Source organism: Rhipicephalus microplus, chromosome 2 (assembly GCF_043290135.1).
Source record: "Rhipicephalus microplus isolate Deutch F79 chromosome 2, USDA_Rmic, whole genome shotgun sequence".
NCBI lineage: Eukaryota > Metazoa > Arthropoda > Arachnida > Ixodida > Ixodidae > Rhipicephalus > Rhipicephalus microplus.
Window position 1 is genome coordinate 92,267,820 of NC_134701.1, and position 21,153 is coordinate 92,288,972.

The 21,153-nt window shown below is 50.7% G+C and overlaps 31 non-coding genes across 31 annotated transcripts; all 31 read right to left on the minus strand.

The window, feature by feature from the left end:
• Positions 1-250: 250 nt before the first annotated feature.
• Positions 251-321, minus strand: TRNAG-GCC (transfer RNA glycine (anticodon GCC)). Its single transcript has one exon. It is a non-coding gene; the product is annotated as a tRNA-Gly (tRNA).
• Positions 322-1,548: 1,227 nt separating this feature from the next.
• On the minus strand, positions 1,549-1,619 carry TRNAG-GCC (transfer RNA glycine (anticodon GCC)). The gene has a single exon. It is a non-coding gene; the product is annotated as a tRNA-Gly (tRNA).
• A 790-nt stretch (positions 1,620-2,409) lies between these two features.
• Positions 2,410-2,480, minus strand: TRNAD-GUC (transfer RNA aspartic acid (anticodon GUC)). Its single transcript has one exon. It is a non-coding gene; the product is annotated as a tRNA-Asp (tRNA).
• Positions 2,481-2,553: 73 nt separating this feature from the next.
• On the minus strand, positions 2,554-2,624 carry TRNAG-GCC (transfer RNA glycine (anticodon GCC)). Its single transcript has one exon. It is a non-coding gene; the product is annotated as a tRNA-Gly (tRNA).
• A 1,499-nt stretch (positions 2,625-4,123) lies between these two features.
• TRNAG-GCC (transfer RNA glycine (anticodon GCC)) lies at positions 4,124-4,194 on the minus strand. The gene has a single exon. It is a non-coding gene; the product is annotated as a tRNA-Gly (tRNA).
• A 218-nt stretch (positions 4,195-4,412) lies between these two features.
• TRNAG-GCC (transfer RNA glycine (anticodon GCC)) lies at positions 4,413-4,483 on the minus strand. The gene has a single exon. It is a non-coding gene; the product is annotated as a tRNA-Gly (tRNA).
• A 218-nt stretch (positions 4,484-4,701) lies between these two features.
• On the minus strand, positions 4,702-4,772 carry TRNAG-GCC (transfer RNA glycine (anticodon GCC)). The gene has a single exon. It is a non-coding gene; the product is annotated as a tRNA-Gly (tRNA).
• Positions 4,773-4,845: 73 nt separating this feature from the next.
• TRNAG-GCC (transfer RNA glycine (anticodon GCC)) lies at positions 4,846-4,916 on the minus strand. The gene has a single exon. It is a non-coding gene; the product is annotated as a tRNA-Gly (tRNA).
• Positions 4,917-5,134: 218 nt separating this feature from the next.
• On the minus strand, positions 5,135-5,205 carry TRNAG-GCC (transfer RNA glycine (anticodon GCC)). Its single transcript has one exon. It is a non-coding gene; the product is annotated as a tRNA-Gly (tRNA).
• A 218-nt stretch (positions 5,206-5,423) lies between these two features.
• On the minus strand, positions 5,424-5,494 carry TRNAG-GCC (transfer RNA glycine (anticodon GCC)). Its single transcript has one exon. It is a non-coding gene; the product is annotated as a tRNA-Gly (tRNA).
• A 796-nt stretch (positions 5,495-6,290) lies between these two features.
• On the minus strand, positions 6,291-6,361 carry TRNAG-GCC (transfer RNA glycine (anticodon GCC)). The gene has a single exon. It is a non-coding gene; the product is annotated as a tRNA-Gly (tRNA).
• A 2,958-nt stretch (positions 6,362-9,319) lies between these two features.
• On the minus strand, positions 9,320-9,390 carry TRNAG-GCC (transfer RNA glycine (anticodon GCC)). The gene has a single exon. It is a non-coding gene; the product is annotated as a tRNA-Gly (tRNA).
• Positions 9,391-10,758: 1,368 nt separating this feature from the next.
• Positions 10,759-10,829, minus strand: TRNAG-GCC (transfer RNA glycine (anticodon GCC)). The gene has a single exon. It is a non-coding gene; the product is annotated as a tRNA-Gly (tRNA).
• A 794-nt stretch (positions 10,830-11,623) lies between these two features.
• Positions 11,624-11,694, minus strand: TRNAG-GCC (transfer RNA glycine (anticodon GCC)). The gene has a single exon. It is a non-coding gene; the product is annotated as a tRNA-Gly (tRNA).
• Positions 11,695-11,767: 73 nt separating this feature from the next.
• On the minus strand, positions 11,768-11,837 carry TRNAG-GCC (transfer RNA glycine (anticodon GCC)). Its single transcript has one exon. It is a non-coding gene; the product is annotated as a tRNA-Gly (tRNA).
• A 218-nt stretch (positions 11,838-12,055) lies between these two features.
• TRNAG-GCC (transfer RNA glycine (anticodon GCC)) lies at positions 12,056-12,126 on the minus strand. The gene has a single exon. It is a non-coding gene; the product is annotated as a tRNA-Gly (tRNA).
• Positions 12,127-12,199: 73 nt separating this feature from the next.
• On the minus strand, positions 12,200-12,270 carry TRNAG-GCC (transfer RNA glycine (anticodon GCC)). Its single transcript has one exon. It is a non-coding gene; the product is annotated as a tRNA-Gly (tRNA).
• Positions 12,271-12,487: 217 nt separating this feature from the next.
• Positions 12,488-12,558, minus strand: TRNAS-GCU (transfer RNA serine (anticodon GCU)). The gene has a single exon. It is a non-coding gene; the product is annotated as a tRNA-Ser (tRNA).
• A 506-nt stretch (positions 12,559-13,064) lies between these two features.
• On the minus strand, positions 13,065-13,135 carry TRNAV-GAC (transfer RNA valine (anticodon GAC)). The gene has a single exon. It is a non-coding gene; the product is annotated as a tRNA-Val (tRNA).
• Positions 13,136-14,358: 1,223 nt separating this feature from the next.
• Positions 14,359-14,429, minus strand: TRNAG-GCC (transfer RNA glycine (anticodon GCC)). The gene has a single exon. It is a non-coding gene; the product is annotated as a tRNA-Gly (tRNA).
• A 74-nt stretch (positions 14,430-14,503) lies between these two features.
• Positions 14,504-14,574, minus strand: TRNAG-GCC (transfer RNA glycine (anticodon GCC)). Its single transcript has one exon. It is a non-coding gene; the product is annotated as a tRNA-Gly (tRNA).
• A 73-nt stretch (positions 14,575-14,647) lies between these two features.
• TRNAG-GCC (transfer RNA glycine (anticodon GCC)) lies at positions 14,648-14,718 on the minus strand. Its single transcript has one exon. It is a non-coding gene; the product is annotated as a tRNA-Gly (tRNA).
• A 217-nt stretch (positions 14,719-14,935) lies between these two features.
• On the minus strand, positions 14,936-15,006 carry TRNAG-GCC (transfer RNA glycine (anticodon GCC)). The gene has a single exon. It is a non-coding gene; the product is annotated as a tRNA-Gly (tRNA).
• A 792-nt stretch (positions 15,007-15,798) lies between these two features.
• TRNAG-GCC (transfer RNA glycine (anticodon GCC)) lies at positions 15,799-15,869 on the minus strand. The gene has a single exon. It is a non-coding gene; the product is annotated as a tRNA-Gly (tRNA).
• Positions 15,870-16,375: 506 nt separating this feature from the next.
• On the minus strand, positions 16,376-16,446 carry TRNAG-GCC (transfer RNA glycine (anticodon GCC)). Its single transcript has one exon. It is a non-coding gene; the product is annotated as a tRNA-Gly (tRNA).
• A 650-nt stretch (positions 16,447-17,096) lies between these two features.
• On the minus strand, positions 17,097-17,167 carry TRNAG-GCC (transfer RNA glycine (anticodon GCC)). Its single transcript has one exon. It is a non-coding gene; the product is annotated as a tRNA-Gly (tRNA).
• Positions 17,168-17,953: 786 nt separating this feature from the next.
• Positions 17,954-18,024, minus strand: TRNAG-GCC (transfer RNA glycine (anticodon GCC)). Its single transcript has one exon. It is a non-coding gene; the product is annotated as a tRNA-Gly (tRNA).
• A 506-nt stretch (positions 18,025-18,530) lies between these two features.
• On the minus strand, positions 18,531-18,601 carry TRNAG-GCC (transfer RNA glycine (anticodon GCC)). The gene has a single exon. It is a non-coding gene; the product is annotated as a tRNA-Gly (tRNA).
• A 650-nt stretch (positions 18,602-19,251) lies between these two features.
• Positions 19,252-19,322, minus strand: TRNAG-GCC (transfer RNA glycine (anticodon GCC)). The gene has a single exon. It is a non-coding gene; the product is annotated as a tRNA-Gly (tRNA).
• Positions 19,323-20,108: 786 nt separating this feature from the next.
• TRNAG-GCC (transfer RNA glycine (anticodon GCC)) lies at positions 20,109-20,179 on the minus strand. Its single transcript has one exon. It is a non-coding gene; the product is annotated as a tRNA-Gly (tRNA).
• A 361-nt stretch (positions 20,180-20,540) lies between these two features.
• On the minus strand, positions 20,541-20,611 carry TRNAG-GCC (transfer RNA glycine (anticodon GCC)). Its single transcript has one exon. It is a non-coding gene; the product is annotated as a tRNA-Gly (tRNA).
• Positions 20,612-21,153: the final 542 nt, after the last annotated feature.

A 21,153-nucleotide genomic window follows, 5' to 3' on the forward strand; every position in this document is an offset into this window, starting at 1 on the left:
AGGCGAGTATTCTACTACGGAACTACTGACGCCATTGGCTTACTCTTGCATACATGGCATGCAATATTGCGTAACAGAACGCGTGAGCTTTTCGCAAAATAACGATGCGTCAGCCGGAAATCGAACACGGGTTACCCGCGCAGCAGTTGAGTATTCTACCACTGAACCACCGACGCCATTCGCTTGCTCCTGCATTCATGGCAAGCATATATAGCGTAACAGCACGCTTGAGCTTTTCTAAAAATAACGATGCGTCAGCCGGGAATCGAAACCGGGTCACCCGCGTGGCAGGCGAGTATTTTACCACTGAACCACCGACGCCATTTGCTTACTCCTGCATTCGTGGCATGCAATATTGCGTAACAGCACGCGTGAGCTTTTATAAAAATAGCGATGCGTCGGCCCAGAATTGAGCCCAGGTCAACCGCGTGGCAGGCGAATATTCTACCACTGAACCAACGACGCCATTTGCTTGCTCCTGCATTCATGTCATGTATATATAGCGTAACAGCACGCGTGAGCTTTTCTAAAAGTAACGATGCTTCGGCCAGGAATCAAATCCGGGTCACCCGCGTGGCAGGCGAGTATTCTACCACGGAACTACTGACGCCATTTGCTTGTTGCTGCACTCATGACATGCAATATTGCGGAATAGTACGCAGGAACTTTTCTAAAATAAACGATGCATTGGCCGGGAATCGAACTCGGGTCACCCGCGTGGCAGGCGAGTATTCTACAACTGAACCACCGACGCCGTTTGCTTGGTCCTGCATTCATGACATGCAATATTAGGGATAGCACGCAGCAACTTTTCTAATATAAACAATGCGTTGGCCAGGAATAAAACCCGGGTCACCCGCGTAGCAGGCAAGTATTCTACCACTGAACCACCGACGCCATTTGCTTACTCCGGTATTCATGGCATGCAATATTGCGTAACAGCACGCGTGAGCTTTTATAAAAATAGCGATGCGTCGGCCCGGAATTGAGCCCAGGTCAACCGCGTGGCAGGCGAGTATTCTACCACTCAACCACCGATGCTATTTTCTTGCTCCTGCATTCATGGCATGTATATAGAGCGTAAGAGCACGCGTGAGCTTTTCTTAAAATAACGATGCTTCGGCTGGGAATCGAACCCCGGTCAGCCGCGTGGCAGGCGAGTATTCTACCACTGAAGCACCGACGCCATCTGCTTGCTCCTGCATTCATGGCATGCATATATAGCGTTACAGTGCGCGTGAGCTTTTCAAAAAATAACGATGCGTCGGCCGGGAATCGAATCCGGTACACCCGCGTGGCAGGCGAGTATTCTACCACGGAACTACTGACGCTATTCGCTTGCTCCTGCATTCATGGCAAGCATATATAGCGTAACAGCACGCGTGAGCTTTTCTAAAATAACGATGCGTCCGCCGGAAATCGAATCCGGGTCACCCGCGTGGCAGGCGAGTATTATACTACGGAACAACTGACGCCATTTGCTTGTCCCGGCTCTCATGACAGGCAATATTGCGGAATAGTACGCAGGAACTTTTCTTAAGTAAACTATGCCTCGGCCGGGAATCCAACCCGGGTCACCCACGTGGCAGGCGAGTATTCTACCACTGAACCACCGACACCATTTGCTTGCTCCTGCTTTCATGGCATGCATATATAGCGTAACAAGACGCGTGAACTTTTTAAAGATAACGCTGCGTCGTCCGTGAATTGAACCCGGGTCACCCGTGTGGCAGGCGAGCATTCTACCACTGAACGACCGACGCCATTTGTTTTCCCCGGCATTCATGACATGCAATATTGCGTAACAGCACGTTTGAGCTTTCAAAAAGTAACAATGCTTCGGCAGGGAATCGAATCCGGGTCACCCGCGTGGCAGGCGATCACTCTACCACTGAACCACCGACGCCATTTGCTTACTTCTGCATTCATGGCATGTAATATTGTGTAACAGCATGCGTGAGCTTTTCTAAAAATAACAATGCGTCAGCCGGAATCGAAACCGGGTCACCCGCGTGGCAAGGGAGTATTCTACCACTGAACCACCAACACCATTTGCTTACTCCTGCAATCATGACATGCAATATTGCGGAAAGGCACGCAAGAACGTTTTTAAAGAAAACGATGTGTCGGCCGGGAATCGAAACCGGGTCAGCCCCGTGGCAGACGAGTATTCTACCACTGAAACACCGACGCCATTTGCTTACTGCGGCATTCATGACATGCAATATGGCGTAACAGCACGTGTGATCTTTTCTAAATATAACAACGCGTCAGCCGGAATTGAACCCGGGTCACCCGCGTGGCAGGCGAGTATTCTATGACTGAACTACCGACGCCGTTTGCTGGCTTCTGCATTCATGGCGTGCAATATTGCGGAATAGCAGGCAGGAACGTTTCTAAAATAGACGATGCGTCGGCCGGAAATCGAACCCGGGTCACCCGCGTGACAGGCGAGTATTCTACCACTGAGCCACCGACGCCGTTTGCTTACTCCTGCATTCATGGCATGCAATATTGCGTAACATTACGCGTGAGCTTTTCTAAAAATAGCGATGCGTCGGTGGGGAATCGAACCCTGGTCACCCGCGTGGCAGGCGAGTATTCTACCACTGAACCACCGACGCCGTTCGCTTTCTCCTGCATTCGTGGCGTGCAATATTGCGGAATAGCATGAAGGAACTTTTCTAAAATAACAATGCGTCGCCCGGGAATCGAACACGGGTCACCTGCGTGGCAGGCTAGTATTCTACCACTGAACCACAGACGCCATTTGCTTACTCCTGCATTCATGGCATGCATTATTGCGTAACAGCTCGCGTGAGCTTTTATGAAAATAACGATGCTTCGGCCGGGAATCGAATCTGGGTCACCCGCGTGGCAGGCGAGTATTCAACCACTGAACCACCAACGCCATTTGCTTGCTCATGCATTTATGGCATGCATATATAGCGTAACAGCACGCGTGAGCTTTTCTGAGAGTAACGATGCATCGGCCGAGAATTGAACCCGGGTCACCAGCGTGGCAGGCGAGTATTATACCATGAAACCACCGACGCTATTTGCTTACACCTGCATTCATGGCATGCATATATAGCGTAAGAGCACGCGTAAATTTTTCTAAAAATACCAATGCGTCGGCCGGGAATCGAATCTGGGTCAACCGGTTGACAGGCGAGTATTCTACAACTGAAACACCGACGCCATTTGCTTGCATTTATGGCATGCAATATTGCGTAACAGCACGCGTGAGCTTTTCTAACAATAACGATGCGCCTTCCGAGAATCGAACCCGGGTGACTCGCGAGGCTGTCGAGTATTCGACCATGGAACCACCGACGCCGTTTGCTTGCTCCAGCATTCATGGCATGCATATATAGCGTAACAGCACGCGTGAGCTTTTCTAAAAATAACGATGCGTCGGCCGGGAATCGAACCTGGGTCACCCGCGTGGCAGCCGAGTATTCTACCACTGAACCACCAACACCATAAGCTTGCTCCTGCATTCATGGCATGCATATATAGCGTAACAGCATGCATGAGCTATTTTAAAAATAACAATGCGTCCGCCGGGAATCAAACCCGGGTCACCCGCGCAGCAGGTGAGTATTCTATCCCTGAACAACCAACGTCATTTGCTTACTCCTGCATTCATGACAAGCAATATTGCGGAATAGCACGCAGGTACTTTTCTAAAATAAACGATGCGTCGGCCGGGAATCGAACCGGTGTCACCCGCGTATTCTACGACTGAACCACCGACGCCATTTGCTCACTCCTGCAATCATGGCATGCAATATTGTGGAATAGCACGCAGGCACTTTTTTAAAATAAACGATGCTTCGGCCGGGAATCGAACCAGGGTCACTAGTGTGGCAGGCGAGCATTCTACCACTGAACCACCGACGCCATTTGTTTGCAGGGGCATTCATGACATGCAATATTGCGTAACAGCACGTGTGAGCTTTTCTAAAAGTAGCAATGCTTCGGCAGGGAATAGAACCCGGGTCACCCGCGTGGCAGGCGGGTAATCTACCAATGAACCACCGACGCCATTTGCTTACTCCTGCATTCATGGCATGCAATATTGCGTAACAGCAAGCGTGAGCTTTTCAAAAAGTAACAATGCTTCGGCAGGGAATCGAACCCGGGTTACCCGCGTGGCAGGCGAGTATTCTACCCCTGAACCACCGACGCCATTTGCTTACTCCTGCATTCTTAGAATTGAATATTGCGTAACAGCACGCGTGAGCTTTTCTAAAGGTAACGATGCGTCGGCCGAGAAATGAACCTGGGTCACCCGCGTGGCAGGCGTGTATTTTACCACGGAAGCACCGACGCAATTTGCTTGCTCCTGCATTCATGGCATGCATATATAGCGTAACAGCACGCGTGAGCTTTTCTCAAAATAACGATGCGTCAGCCGGGAATCGAACCCGGGTCACCCGCGTGGCAGGCGAAAATTTTACCACTGAACCACCGGCGCCATTTGCTTGCTTCTGCATTCATGGCATGCAGATATAGCGTAACACCATGCGTCAGCTTTTCTAAAGATAACGATGCGTCGGCCGGGAATCGAACGCGGGTCACCCGCGTGGCAGGCGAGTATTCTACCACGAAACTACTGACGCCATTTGCTTGCTCCTGCATTCATGGCATGTAATATTGCGAAACAGCACGCAGGAACTTTTCTAAAATAAACGATGCGTCGGCCGGAAACCGAACCCGGGTCACCCGCGTGGCAGGCGAGTATTCTACCACTGAACCACCGACGCCATTTGCATACTCCTGTATTCATGGCATGCAATATTGCGTAACAGCACGCGTGAGCGTTTCTAAAAATAACGATGCGTCAGCCGGGAATCGAACCCGGGTCACCCGCGTGGCAGGCGAGTATTCTACCATTGAACCACCGACACCATTTGCTTGCTCCTGCTTTCATGACATGCATATAGAGCGTAAGAACACGCGTGAGCTTTTTCAAAGATAACGATGCGTCGGCCGTGACTTGAATCCGGGTCATCCGTGTGGCAGGCGAGTAGTCTACCACTGAACGACTGACGCCATTTGTTTTCTCCGGCATTCATGACATGCAATATTGCGTGACAGCACGTGTGAGCCTTTCAAAAAGTAACAATGCTTCGGCAGGGAATCGAACCCGGGTCACCCGCGTGGCAGGCGAGTATTCTACCACTGAACCACCGACGCCATTTGCTTACTCCTGCATTCTTGGCATTGAATATTGCGTAAGAGCACGCGTGAGCTTTTCTAAAGATAACGATGCGTCGGCCGAGAAATGAACCTGGGTCACCCGCGTGGCAGGCGAGTATTTTACCACTGAAGCACCGACGCAATTTACTTGCTCCTGCATTCATGGCATGCATATATAGCGTAACAGCACGCGTGAGCTTTTCTCAAAATAACGATGCGTCAGCCGGGAATCGAACCCGGGTCACCCGCGTGGCAGGCGAGAATTTTACCACTGAACCACCGGCGCCATTTGCTTGCTTCTTCATTCATGGCATGCAGATATAACGTAACACCATGCGTCAGCTTTTCTAAAGATAACGATGCGTCGGCCGGGAATCGAGTCCGGGTCACCCGCGTGGCAGGCGAGTATTCTACCACGAAACTACTGACGCCATTTGCTTGCTCCTGCATTCATGGCATGTAATATTGCGAAACAGCACGCAGGAACTTTTCTAAAATAAACGATCCGTCGGCCGGAAACCGAACCCGGGTCACCCGCATGGCAGGCGAGTATTCTACCACTGAACCACCGACGCCATTTGCTTACTCCTGCTGTCATGACATGCATATAGAGCGTAAGAACACGCGTGAGCTTTTTCAAAGATAACGATGCGTCGGCCGTGACTTGAACCCGGGTAACCCGTGTGGCAGGCGAGCAGTCTACCACTGAACGACCGACGCCATTTGTTTTTTCCGGCATTCATGACATGCAATATTGCGTGACAGCACGTGTGAGCTTTTCTAAAAGTAACAATGCTTCAGCAGGGAATCGAACCCGGGTTACCCGCGCGGCAGGCGAGTATTCTACCCCTGAACCACCGACGCCATTTGCTTACTCCTGCATTCTTGGCATTGAATAATGCGTAACAGCACGCGTGAGCTTTTCTAAAGATAACGATGCGTCGGCCGAGAAATGAACCTGGGCCACCCGCGTGGCAGGCGAGTATTTTACCACTGAAGCACCGACGAAATTTGCTTGCTCCTGCATTCATGGCATGCATATATAGCGTAACAGCACGCGTGAGCTTTTCTCAAAATAACGATGCGTCAGCCGGGAATCGAACCCTGGTCAATCGCGTGGCAGGCGAGAATTTTACCACTGAACCACCGACGCCATTTGCTTACTCCTGCATTCGTGGCATGCAATATTGCGTAACAGCACGCGTGAGCTTTTCTAAAGATAACGATGCGTCGGCCGAGAATCGAGCCTGGGTCACCCGCGTGGCAGGCGAGTATTCTACCACTGAAGCACCGACGCAATTCGCTTGCTCCTGCATTCATGACGTGCATATATCGCGTAACAGCACGCGTTAGTTTTTCTAAATATAACGATGCGTCGGCCGGGAATCGAATCCGGGTCACCCGCGTGGCAGGCGAGTATTCTACCACGGATCTACTGACGGCATTTAGCTTGCTCCTTCATTCATGACATGCAATATTGCAAAATAGCACGCTGGAACATTTCTAAAATAAACGATGTGTCGGCCGGAAATCAAACCCCGGTCACCCGCGTGGCATTCGAATATTCTACCACTGAACCACCGACATCTTATGCTTGCTCCTGCATTCATGACATGCAATATTAGGAATAGCACGCAGGAACTTTTCTAATATAAACAATGCGTCGGCCAGGAATGAAACCCGGGTCACCCGCGTAGCAGGCGAGTATTCTACCACTGAACCATCAACGCCATTTGCTTACTACGGCATTCATGGCATGTAATATTGCGTAAAAGCACGCGTGAGCTTTTATAAAAATAGCAATGCGTCGGCCCGGAATCGAGCCCAGGTCAACCGCGTGGCCGGCGAGTATTCTACCATTGAACCACCGACACCATTTGCTTACTCCTGCATTCATGACATGCAATATTGCGGAAAGGCACGCAAGAAAAGTTTTAAAATAAACGATGTGTCGGCAGGGAATCGAACCCGGGTCAGCCGCGTGGCAGGCGAGTATTCTACCACTGAAGCACCGATGCCATCTGCTTGTTGCTGCACTCATGACATGCAATATTGCGGAATAGTACGCAGGAACTTTTCTAAAATAAACGATGCGTTGGCCGGGAATCGAACTCGGGTCACCCGCGTGGCAGGCGAGTATTCTACAACTGAACCACCGACGCCATTTGCTTGGTCCTGCATTAATGACATGCAATATTAGGGATAGCACGCAGCAACTTTTCTAATATAAACAATGCGTTGGCCAGGAATAAAACCCGGGTCACCCGCGTAGCAGGCAAGTATTCTACCACTGAACCACCGACGCCATTTGCTTACTCCGGTATTCATGGCATGCAATATTGCGTAACAGCACGCGTGAGCTTTTATAAAAATAGCGATGCGTCGGCCCGGAATTGAGCCCAGGTCAACCGCGTGGCAGGCGAGTATTCTACCACTCAACCACCGATGCTATTTTCTTGCTCCTGCATTCATGGCATGTATATAGAGCGTAAGAGCACGCGTGAGCTTTTCTTAAAATAACGATGCTTCGGCTGGGAATCGAACCCCGGTCAGCCGCGTGGCAGGCGAGTATTCTACCACTGAAGCACCGACGCCATCTGCTTGCTCCTGCATTCATGGCATGCATACATAGCGTAACAGCACACGTGAGCTTTTCTAAAAATAACGATGTGTCGGCCGGGAATCGAATCCGGGTCACCCGCGTGGCAGGCGAGTATTCTACTACGGAACTACTGACGCCATTGGCTTACTCTTGCATACATGGCATGCAATATTGCGTAACAGAACGCGTGAGCTTTTCGCAAAATAACGATGCGTCAGCCGGAAATCGAACACGGGTTACCCGCGCAGCAGTTGAGTATTCTACCACTGAACCACCGACGCCATTCGCTTGCTCCTGCATTCATGGCAAGCATATATAGCGTAACAGCACGCTTGAGCTTTTATAAAAATAGCGATGCGTCGGCCCAGAATTGAGCCCAGGTCAACCGCGTGGCAGGCGAATATTCTACCACTGAACCAACGACGCCATTTGCTTGCTCCTGCATTCATGTCATGTATATATAGCGTAACAGCACGCGTGAGCTTTTCTAAAAATAACGATGCTTCGGCCAGGAATCAAATCCGGGTCACCCGCGTGGCAGGCGAGTATTCTACCACGGAACTACTGACGCCATTTGCTTGTTGCTGCACTCATGACATGCAATATTGCGGAATAGTACGCAGGAACTTTTCTAAAATAAACGATGCGTTGGCTGGGAATCGAACTCGGGTCACCCGCGTGGCAGGCGAGTATTCTACAACTGAACCACCGACGCCATTTGCTTGGTCCTGCATTAATGACATGCAATATTAGGGATAGCACGCAGCAACTTTTCTAATATAAACAATGCGTTGGCCAGGAATAAAACCCGGGTCACCCGCGTAGCAGGCAAGTATTCTACCACTGAACCACCGACGCCATTTGCTTACTCCGGTATTCATGGCATGCAATATTGCGTAACAGCACGCGTGAGCTTTTATAAAAATAGCGATGCGTCGGCCCGGAATTGAGCCCAGGTCAACCGCGTGGCAGGCGAGTATTCTACCACTCAACCACCGATGCTATTTTCTTGCTCCTGCATTCATGGCATGTATATAGAGCGTAAGAGCACGCGTGAGCTTTTCTTAAAATAACGATGCTTCGGCTGGGAATCGAACCCCGGTCAGCCGCGTGGCAGGCGAGTATTCTACCACTGAAGCACCGACGCCATCTGCTTGCTCCTGCATTCATGGCATGCATATATAGCGTTACAGTGCGCGTGAGCTTTTCAAAAAATAACGATGCGTCGGCCGGGAATCGAATCCGGTACACCCGTGTGGCAGGCGAGTATTCTACCACGGAACTACTGACGCTATTCGCTTGCTCCTGCATTCATGGCAAGCATATATAGCGTAACAGCACGCGTGAGCTTTTCTAAAATAACGATGCGTCCGCCGGAAATCGAATCCGGGTCACCCGCGTGGCAGGCGAGTATTCTACTACGGAACAACTGACGCCATTTGCTTGTCCCGGCTCTCATGACAGGCAATATTGCGGAATAGTACGCAGGAACTTTTCTTAAGTAAACTATGCCTCGGCCGGGAATCCAACCCGGGTCACCCACGTGGCAGGCGAGTATTCTACCACTGAACCACCGACACCATTTGCTTGCTCCTGCTTTCATGGCATGCATATATAGCGTAACAAGACGCGTGAACTTTTTAAAGATAACGCTGCGTCGTCCGTGAATTGAACCCGGGTCACCCGTGTGGCAGGCGAGCATTCTACCACTGAACGACCGACGCCATTTGTTTTCCCCGGCATTCATGACATGCAATATTGCGTAACAGCACGTTTGAGCTTTCAAAAAGTAACAATGCTTCGGCAGGGAATCGAATCCGGGTCACCCGCGTGGCAGGCGAGCATTCTCCCACGGAACTACAGACGCCATTTGCTTGCTCCTGCATTCATGACATGCAATATTGCAAAATAGCACGCAGGAACGTTTCTAAAATAAACGATGCGTCAGCCGGGAATCGAACACGGCTCACCCGCGTGGCTTCCGAGTATTCTACCACTAAACCACCGACGCCATTTGCTTGCTCCTGCATTCATGGCAAGCATATATAGCGTAACAGCACGCGTGAGCTTTTATAAAAATAGCGATGCGTCGGCCCGGAATCGAGACCAGGGCAACCACGTGGCAGGCGAGTATTCTACCACTGAACCACCGACACCATTTGCTTACTCCTGATCATGACATGCAATATTGCGGAAAGGCACGCAAGAACATTTTTAAAATAAACGATGTGTCGGCCGCGAATCGAACCCGGGTCACCCGCGTGGCAGGCGAGTATCTACCACTGAAGCACCGACGCCATTTGCTTGCTCCTGCATTCATGGCATGCATATATAGCGTAACAGCACGCGTGAGCTTTTCTAAATATAACGATGCGTCGGCCGGGAATCGAATCCGGGTCACCCGCGTGGCAGGCGAGTATTCTACCACGGAACTACTGACGCCATTTGCTTACTCCGGCATTCAGGGCATGCAATATTGCGTAGCAGCACGCGTGAGCTTTTTTTAAAAGTAACAATGCTTCGGCCAGGAATCGAATCCGGGTCACCCGCGTGGCAGGCGAGTATTCTACCACGGAACTACTGACGCCATTTACTTGTTCCTGCGCTCATGTCATGCAATATCGCGGAATAGTACGCAGGAACTTTTCTAGAATGAACGATGCGTTGGCCGGCAATCGAACTCGGGTCACCCGCGTGGCAGGCGAGTATTCTACAACTGAACCACCGACACCATTTGCTTGCTCCTGCTTTCATGACATGCAATTTTAGGAATAGCACGCAGGAACTTTTCTAATATAAACAATGCGTTGGCCAGGAATCAAACCCGGGTCACCCGCGTGGCAGGCTAGTATTCTACCACTGAACCACCGACGCCATTTGCTTGCTTCTGCATTCATGGCATGCATATACAGCGTAACACCATGCGTCAGCTTTTCTAAAGATAACGATGCGTCGGCCGTGAATCAAACCCGGGTCACCCGCGTGGCAGGCGAGTATTCTACCACTGAACCACCGACGCAATTTGCTTACTCCGGTATTCATGGCATGCAATATTGCGTAACAGCACGCGTGAGCTTTTATAAAAATAGCGATGCGTCGGCCCGAAATCGAGCCCAGGTCAACCGCGTGGCAGGCGAGTATTCTACCACTGAACCACCGACGCCATTTGCTTGCTCCTGCATTCATGGCATGTATATATAGCGTAAAGGCACGCGTGAGCTTTTCTAAATATAACGATGCTTCGGCCAGGAATCGAATCCAGGTCACCCACGTGGCAGGCGAGTATTCTGGCACGGATATACTGACGCCATTTGCTTGTTCCTGCACCTATGACATGCAATATTGCGGAATAGCACGCAGAAACTTTTCCAAAATAAACGATGCGTTGGCCGGGAATCGAACCCGGGTCACCCGTGTGGCAGGCGAGTATTCAACAACTGAACCACCGACGCCATTTGCTTACTCCGGCATTCATGGAATGCAATGTTGCGTAATAGCACGCGTGAGCTTTTCTCAAAATAACGATTCTTCAGCCAGGAATCGAACACGGGTCACCCGCGTGGCAGTCGAGTATTCTAACACAGAACCACCGACGCCATTTGCTTGCTCCTGCATTCATGGCAAGCATATATAGCGTAACAGCACGCGTGAGCTTTTCTAAAATAACGATGCGTCCGAAGGGAATCGAATCCGGGTCACCCGCGTGGCAGGCGAGTATTCTACCACGGAACAACTGACGCCATTTGCTTGTTCCGGCACTCATGACATGCAATATTGCGGAATAGTACGCAGGAATCTTTGCTAAATAAACGATGCGTCAGCCGGGAATCGAATCCGGGTCACCCGCGTGGCAGGCGAGTATTCTACAACTGAACTACCGACGCCATTCGCTTACTCCGGCATTCAGGACATGCAATATTGCGTAACAGCACGCGTGAGCTTTTCTAAAAATAACGATGCGTCAGCCGGGAATTGAACCCGGGTCACCGCGTGGCAGGCGAGTATTCTACCACTGAACCACCGACGCCATTGGCTTGCTCCTGCTTTCATGGCATGCATATATAGCGTAACAACACGCGTGAGCTTTTTTAAAGATAACGATGCGTCGGCCGTGAATTGAACCCGGGTCACGCGTGTGGCAGGCGAACATTCTACCACTGAACGACCGACGCCATTTGTTTTCTCCGACATTCATGACATGCAATATTGCGTAACAGCAAGTGTGAGCTTTTCTAAAAGTAACAATGCTTCGGCAGAGAATCGAACCCGGGTCACCCGCGTGGCAGGCGAGTATTCTACCACTGAACCACCGACGCCATTTGCTTACTTCTGCATTCATGGCATGCAATAATGCGTAACAGCACGCGTGAGCGTTTCTAAAACTAACGATGCGTCAGCCGGGAATTGAACCCGGGTCACCCGCGTGGCAGGCGAGTATTCTACCACTGAACCACCGACGCCATTTGCTTACACCTGCGTTCATGGCATGCAATGAAGCGTAACAGCACGCGTGAGCTTTTCTAAAGATAACGATGCGTCGGCCGAGAATCGAACCCGGGTCACCCGCGTGGCAGGCGAGTATTATACCACGGAACTACTGACGCCATTCGCTTGCTCCTGCATTCATGACATGGAAACTTGCGGACTAGCACGCAGAAACTTTTCTATTATAAACAATGCGTTGGCCAGGAATCAAACCCGGGTCACCCGCGTAGCAGGCGAGTATTCTACCACTGAACCACCGACGCCATTTGCTTACTCCGGTATTCATGGCATGCCATATTGCGTAACAGCACGCGTGAGCTTTTATAAAAATAGCGATGCCTCGGCCCGGAATCGAGCCCAGGTCAACCGCGTAGCAGGCGAGTATTCTACCACTGAACCACCGAAACCATTTGCTTACTCCTGCATTCATGACATGCAGTTTTGCGGAAAGGCACGCAAGAACATTTTTAAAATAAACGATGTGTCGGCAGAGAATCGAACCCGGGTCAGCCACGTGGCAGGCGAGTACTCTACCACAAAAGCACCGACGCCATTTGCTTGCTCCTGCATTCATGGCATGCATATATAGCGTAACAGCATGCATGAGCTTTTCTAAATATAACGATGCGTCGGCCGGGAATCGAACCCGGGTCACGCGTGTGGCAGGCGAGCATTCTACCACGGAACGACCGACGTCATTTGTTTTCTCCGGCATTCATGACATGCAATATTGCGTAACAGCACGTGTGAGCTTTTTTAAAAGTAACAATGCTTCGGCAGGGAATCGAACCCGGGTCACCCGCGTGTCAGGCGAGTATTCTACCACTGAACCACCGACGCCATTTTCTTACTCCTGCATTAATGGCATGCAATATTGCGTAACAGCACGCGTGAGCTTTTCTAAAAATAACGATGCGTCAGCCGGGAATCGAACCCGGGTCACCCGCGTGGCAGTCGAGTATTCTATCACTGAACCACCGACTCCATTTGCTTGCTCCTGCATTCATGGCATGCATATATAGCGTAACATCACGCGTGAGTTTTCTAAATATAACAATGCGTCGGCCGGGAATCGAACCTGGGTCACCCGCGTGGCAGCCGAGTATTCTACCACTGAACCACCAACACCATCTGCTTCCTCCTGCATTCATGGCATGCATATATAGCGTAACAGCATGCATGATCTTTTCTAAAAATAAGAATGCGTCGGCCGGGAATCGAACCTGGGTCACCCGCGCAGGTGAGTATTCTACCCCTGAACCACCGACGCTATTTGCTTACTCCTGCATTCATGGCATGCATTATTGCGCAACAGCACGCGTGAGCTTTTCTAAAAATAACGATGCGTCAGCCGAGAATCGAACCCGGGTCACCCACGTGGCAGGCGAGTATTCTACCACTGAACCACCAATCCCATTTGCTTGCTCCTGCATTTATGGCATGCATATATAGCGTAACAACACGCGTGAGCTTTTTAAAAGATAACGATGCGTCGGCCGTGAATTGAACCTGGGTCACCCGTGTGGAAGGTGAGCATTCTACCACTGAACCACCGACGCCATTTGTTTTCTCCGGCATTCATGACATGCAATATTGCGTAACAGCATTGTGAGCTTTTCTAAATGTAACAATGCTTCGGCAGGGAATCGAACCGGGGTCACCCGCGTGGCAGGCGAGTATTCTACCACTGAACCTCCGACGCCATTTGTTTTCTCCGGCATTCATGGCAAGCAATATTGCGTAACAGCACGCGTGAGCTTTTCTCAAAATAACGATTCTTCAGCCAGGAATCGAACACGGGTGACCCGCGTGGCAGTCGAGTATTCTAACACAGAACCACCGACGCCATTTGCTTGCTCCTGCATTCATGGCAAGCATATATAGCGTAACAGCACGCGTGAGCTTTTCTAAAATAACGATGCGTCCGCCGGGAATCGAATCCGGGTCACCCGCGTGGCAGGCGAGTATTCTACCTCGGAACAACTGACGCCATTTGCTTGTTCCGGCACTCATGACATGCAATATTGCGGATTAGTACGCAGGAACTTTTCTTAAATAAACGATGCGTCGGCCGGGAATCGAACCCGGGTCACCCGCGTGGCAGGCGAGTATTCTACAACTGAACCACCGACGCCATTTGCTTGCTCCTGCTTTCATGGCATGCATATATAGCGTAACAACACGCGTGAGCTTTTTTAAAGATAACGATGCGTCGGCCGTGAATTGAACCCGGGTCACGCGTGTGGCAGGCGAGCATTCTACCACTGAACGACCGACGCCATTTGTTTTCTCCGGCATTCATGACATGCAATATTGCGTAACAGACCGTCTGAGCTTTTCTAAAAGTAACAATGCTTCGGCAGGGAATCGAACCCGGGTCACCCGCGTGGCAGGCGAGTATTCTACCACTGAACCACCGACGCCATTTGCTTACTTCTGCATTCATGGCATGCAATAAAGCGTAACAACACGCGTGAGCTTTTCTAAAGATAACGATGCGTCAGCCTGAACTCGAACCCGGGTCACCCGCGTGGCAGTCGAGTATTCTATCACTGAACCACCGACTCCATTTGCTTGCTCCGGCATTCATGGCATGCATATATAGCGTAACATCACGCGTGAGTTTTCTAAATATAACAATGCGTCGGCCGGGAATCGAACCTGGGTCACCCGCGTGGCAGGCGAGTATTCTACAACTGAACTACCGACGCCATTCTCTTACTCCGGCATTCAGGGCATGCAATATTGCGTAACAGCACGCGTCAGCTTTTTTAAAAGTAACAATGCTTCGGCCAGGAATCGAATCCGGGTCACCCGCGTGGCAGGCGAGTTTTCTACCACGGAACTACTGACGCCATTTACTTGTTCCTGCACTCATGTCATGCAATATCGCGGAATAGTACGCAGGAACGTTTCTAGAATGAACGATGCGTTGGCCGGGAATCGAACATGGCTCACCCGCGTGGCAGTCGAGTATTCTACCACTAAACCACCGACGCCATTTGCTTGCACCTGCATTCATGGCAAGCATATATAGCGTAACCGCACACGTGAGCTTTTATAAAAATAGCGATGCGTCGGCCCGGAATCGAGCCCAGGTCAACCGCGTGGCAGGCGAGTATTCTACCACTGAACCACCGACACCATTGCTTACTCCTGATCATGACATGCAATATTGCGGAAAGGCACGCAAGAACATTTTTAAAATAAACGATGTGTCGGCAGGGAATCGAACCCCGGTCAGCCGCATGGCAGGCGAGTATTCTACCACTGAAGCACCGACGCCATCTGCTTGCTCCTGCATTCATGGCATGCATATATAGCGTTACAGCGCGCGTGAGCTTTTCTAAAAATAACGATGCGTCGGCCGGGAATCGAAACCGGTACACCCGCGTGGCAGGCGAGTATTCTACCACGGAACTACTGACGCCATTTGCTTGTTCCTGCACTCATGACATGCAATATTGTGGAATAGTACGCAGGAACTTTTCTAAAATAAACGATGCGTCGGCCGGGAATCGAACCCGGGTCACCCGCGTGGCAGGCGAGTATTCTACAACTGAACTACCGACGCCATTCGCTTACTCCGGCATTCAGGGCATGCAATATTGCGTAACAGCACGCGTGAGCTTTTCAAAAAGTAACAATGCTTCGGCCAGGAATCGAACCCGGGTCACCCGCGTGGCAGGCGAGTATTCTACAACTGAACTACCGGCGCCATTTGCTTGCTCCTGCATTCATGGCAAGCATATATAGCGTAACAGCACGCGTGAGCTTTTCTAAAATAACGATGCGTCCGCCGGGAATCGAATCCGGGTCACCCGCGTGGCAGGCGAGTATTCTACCACGGAACAACTGACGCCATTTGCTTGTCCCGGCTCTCAAGACATGCAATATTGCGGAATAGTACGCAGGAACTTTTCTTAAGTAAACTATGCCTCGGCCGGAAATCGAACCCGGGTCACCCACGTGGCAGGCTAGTATTCTATCACTGAACCACCGACACCATTTGCTTGCTCCTGGTTTCATGGCATGCATATATAGCGTAACAAGACGCGTGAACTTTTTTAAAGATAACGATGCGTCGTCCGTGAATTGAACCCGGGTCACCCGTGTGGCAGGCGAGCATTCTACCACTGAACCACCGACGCCATTTGTTTTCCCCGGCATTCATGACATGCAATATAGCGTAACAGCACCTGTGAGCTTTCAAAAAGTAACAATGCTTCGGCAGGGAATCGAATCCGGCTCACCCGCGTGGCAGGCGAGTATTCTACCACGGAACTACAGACGCCATTTGCTTGTTCCTGCATTCTTGACATGCAATATTGCAAAATAGCACGCAGGAACGTTTCTAAAATAAACGATGCGTCAGCCGGGAATCGAACACGGCTCACCCGCGTGGCTGTCGAGTATTCTACCACTGAACCACCAACGCCATTTGCTTGCTCCTGCATTCATGGCAAGCATATATAGCGTAACAGCACGCGTGAGCTTTTATAAAAATAGCGATGCGTCGGCCCCGAATCGAGCCCAGGTCAACCGCGTGGCAGTCGAGTATTCTACCACTGAACCACCGACACCATTTGCTTACTCCTGCATTCAGGACATGCAATATTGCGGAAAGGCACGCAAGAACATTTTTAAAATAAACGATGTGTCAGCAAGGAATCGAACCCCGGTCAGCCGCGTGGCAGGCGAGTATTCTACCACTGAAGCACCGACGCCATTTGCTTGCTCCTGCATTCATGGCATGCATATATAGTGTAACAGCACGAGCGAGCTTTTCTAAAAATAACGATGCGTCGGCCGGGAATCGAATCCGGGTCACCCGCGTGGCAGGCGAGTATTCTACAACTGAACTACCGACGCCATTCGCTTACTCCGGCATTCAGGGCATGCAATATTGCGTAACAGCATGCGTGAGCTTTTTTAAAAGTAACAATGCTTCGGCCAGGAATCGAATCCCGCGTGGCAGGCGAGTATTCTACCACGGAACTACTGACGCCATTTACTTGTTCCTGCACTCATGTCATGCAATATCGCGGAATAGTACGCAGGCACTTTTCTAGAATGAACGATGCGTTGGCCGGGAATCGAACTCGGGTCACCCGCGTGGCAGGCGAGTATTCTACAACTGAACCACCGACGCCATTTGCTTGCTGCTGCTTTCATGACATGCAATTTTAAGAATAGCACGCAGGAACCTTTCTAATATAAACAATGCGTTGGCCAGGAATCAAACCCGGGTCACCCGCGTGGCAGGCTAGTATTCTACCGCTGAACCACCGACGCCATCTGCTTGCTTCTGCATTCATGGCATGCATATACAGCGTAACACCATGCGTCAGCTTTTCTAAAGATAACGATGCGTCGGCCCAGAATCGAGCTCAGGTCAACCGCGTGGCAGGCGAGTATTCTACCACTGAACCACCGACGCCATTTGCTTGCTCCTGCATTCATGGCATGTATATATAGCGTAAAGGCACGCGTGAGCTTTTCTAAATATAACGATGCTTCGGCCAGGAATCGAATCCAGGTCACCCACGTGGCAGGCGAGTATTCTGGCACAGATATACTGACGCCATTTGCTTGTTCCTGCACTCATGACATGCAATATTGTGGAATAGTACGCAGGAACTTTTCTAAAATAAACGATGCGTCGGCCGGGAATCGAACCCGGGTCACCCGCGTGGCAGGCGAGTATTCTACAACTGAACTACCGACGCCATTCGCTTACTCCGGCATTCAGGGCATGCAATATTGCGTAACAGCACGCGTGAGCTTTTCAAAAAGTAACAATGCTTCGGCCAGGAATCGAACCCGGGTCACCCGCGTGGCAGGCGAGTATTCTACAACTGAACTACCGGCGCCATTTGCTTGCTCCTGCATTCATGGCAAGCATATATAGCGTAACAGCACGCGTGAGCTTTTCTAAAATAACGATGCGTCCGCCGGGAATCGAATCCGGGTCACCCGCGTGGCAGGCGAGTATTCTACCACGGAACAACTGACGCCATTTGCTTGTCCCGGCTCTCAAGACATGCAATATTGCGGAATAGTACGCAGGAACTTTTCTTAAGTAAACTATGCCTCGGCCGGAAATCGAACCCGGGTCACCCACGTGGCAGGCTAGTATTCTATCACTGAACCACCGACACCATTTGCTTGCTCCTGGTTTCATGGCATGCATATATAGCGTAACAAGACGCGTGAACTTTTTTAAAGATAACGATGCGTCGTCCGTGAATTGAACCCGGGTCACCCGTGTGGCAGGCGAGCATTCTACCACTGAACCACCGACGCCATTTGTTTTCCCCGGCATTCATGACATGCAATATAGCGTAACAGCACCTGTGAGCTTTCAAAAAGTAACAATGCTTCGGCAGGGAATCGAATCCGGCTCACCCGCGTGGCAGGCGAGTATTCTACCACGGAACTACAGACGCCATTTGCTTGTTCCTGCATTCTTGACATGCAATATTGCAAAATAGCACGCAGGAACGTTTCTAAAATAAACGATGCGTCAGCCGGGAATCGAACACGGCTCACCCGCGTGGCTGTCGAGTATTCTACCACTGAACCACCAACGCCATTTGCTTGCTGCTGCATTCATGGCAAGCATATATAGCGTAACAGCACGCGTGAGCTTTTATAAAAATAGCGATGCGTCGGCCCCGAATCGAGCCCAGGTCAACCGCGTGGCAGTCGAGTATTCTACCACTGAACCACCGACACCATTTGCTTACTCCTGCATTCAGGACATGCAATATTGCGGAAAGGCACGCAAGAACATTTTTAAAATAAACGATGTGTCAGCAAGGAATCGAACCCCGGTCAGCCGCGTGGCAGGCGAGTATTCTACCACTGAAGCACCGACGCCATTTGCTTGCTCCTGCATTCATGGCATGCATATATAGTGTAACAGCACGAGCGAGCTTTTCTAAAAATAACGATGCGTCGGCCGGGAATCGAATCCGGGTCACCCGCGTGGCAGGCGAGTATTCTACAACTGAACTACCGACGCCATTCGCTTACTCCGGCATTCAGGGCATGCAATATTGCGTAACAGCATGCGTGAGCTTTTTTAAAAGTAACAATGCTTCGGCCAGGAATCGAATCCCGCGTGGCAGGCGAGTATTCTACCACGGAACTACTGACGCCATTTACTTGTTCCTGCACTCATGTCATGCAATATCGCGGAATAGTACGCAGGCACTTTTCTAGAATGAACGATGCGTTGGCCGGGAATCGAACTCGGGTCACCCGCGTGGCAGGCGAGTATTCTACAACTGAACCACCGACGCCATTTGCTTGCTGCTGCTTTCATGACATGCAATTTTAAGAATAGCACGCAGGAACCTTTCTAATATAAACAATGCGTTGGCCAGGAATCAAACCCGGGTCACCCGCGTGGCAGGCTAGTATTCTACCGCTGAACCACCGACGCCATCTGCTTGCTTCTGCATTCATGGCATGCATATACAGCGTAACACCATGCGTCAGCTTTTCTAAAGATAACGATGCGTCGGCCCAGAATCGAGCTCAGGTCAACCGCGTGGCAGGCGAGTATTCTACCACTGAACCACCGACGCCATTTGCTTGCTCCTGCATTCATGGCATGTATATATAGCGTAAAGGCACGCGTGAGCTTTTCTAAATATAACGATGCTTCGGCCAGGAATCGAATCCAGGTCACCCACGTGGCAGGCGAGCATTCTGGCACAGATATACTGACACCATGTGCTTGTTTCTGCACCTATGACATGCAATATTGCGGAATAGCACGCAGGAACTTTTCTAAAATAAACGATGCGTTGGCCGGGAATCGAACCCGGGTCACCCGCGTGGCAGGCGAGTATTCAACAACTGAACCACCGACGCCATTTGCTTACTCCGGCATTCATGGCATGCAATATTGCGTAACAGCACGGGTGAGCTTTTCTCAAAATAACGATTCTTCAGCCAGGAATCGAACACGGGTCACCCGCGTGGCAGTCGAGTATTCTAACACAGAACCACCGACGCTATTTGCTTGCTCCTGCATTCATGGCAAGCATATATAGCGTAACAGCACGCGTGAGCTTTTCTAAAATAACGATGCGTCCGCCGGGAATCGAATACGGGTCACCCGCGTGGCAGGCGAGTATTCTACCATGGAACAACTGACGCCATTTGCTTGTTCCGGCACTCATGACATGCAATAATGCGGAATAGTACGCAGGAACTTTTCTTAAATAAACGATGCGTCAGCCGGGAATCGAACCCGGGTCACGCGCGTGGCAGGCGAGTATTCTTCAACTGAACCACCGACGCCATTCGCTTACTCCGGCATTCAAGACATGCAATATTGCGTAACAGCACGCGTGAGCTTTTCTAAAAATAACGATGCGTCAGCCGGGAATCGAACCCGGGTCACCTGCGTGCAGACGAGTATTCTACCACTGAACCACCGACGCCATTTGCTTGCTCCTGCTTTCATGGCATGCATATATAGCGTAACAACACGCGTGAGCTTTTTTAAAGATAACGATGCGTCGGCCGTGAATTGAACCCGGGTCAAGCGTGTGGCAGGCGAGCATTCTACCACTGAACGACCGACGCTGTTTGTTTTCTCCGGCATTCATGACATGCAATATTGCGTAATAGCACGTGTGAGCTTTTCTAAAAGTAACAATGCTTCGGCAGGGAATCGAACCCGGGTCACCAGCGTGGCAGGCGAGTATTCTACCACTGACTCACCGACGCCATTTGTTTTCTCCGGCATTCATGGCAAGCAATATTGCGTAACAACACGCGTGAGCTTTTCTCAAAATAACGATTCTTCAGCCAGGAATCGAACACGGGTCAGCCGCGTG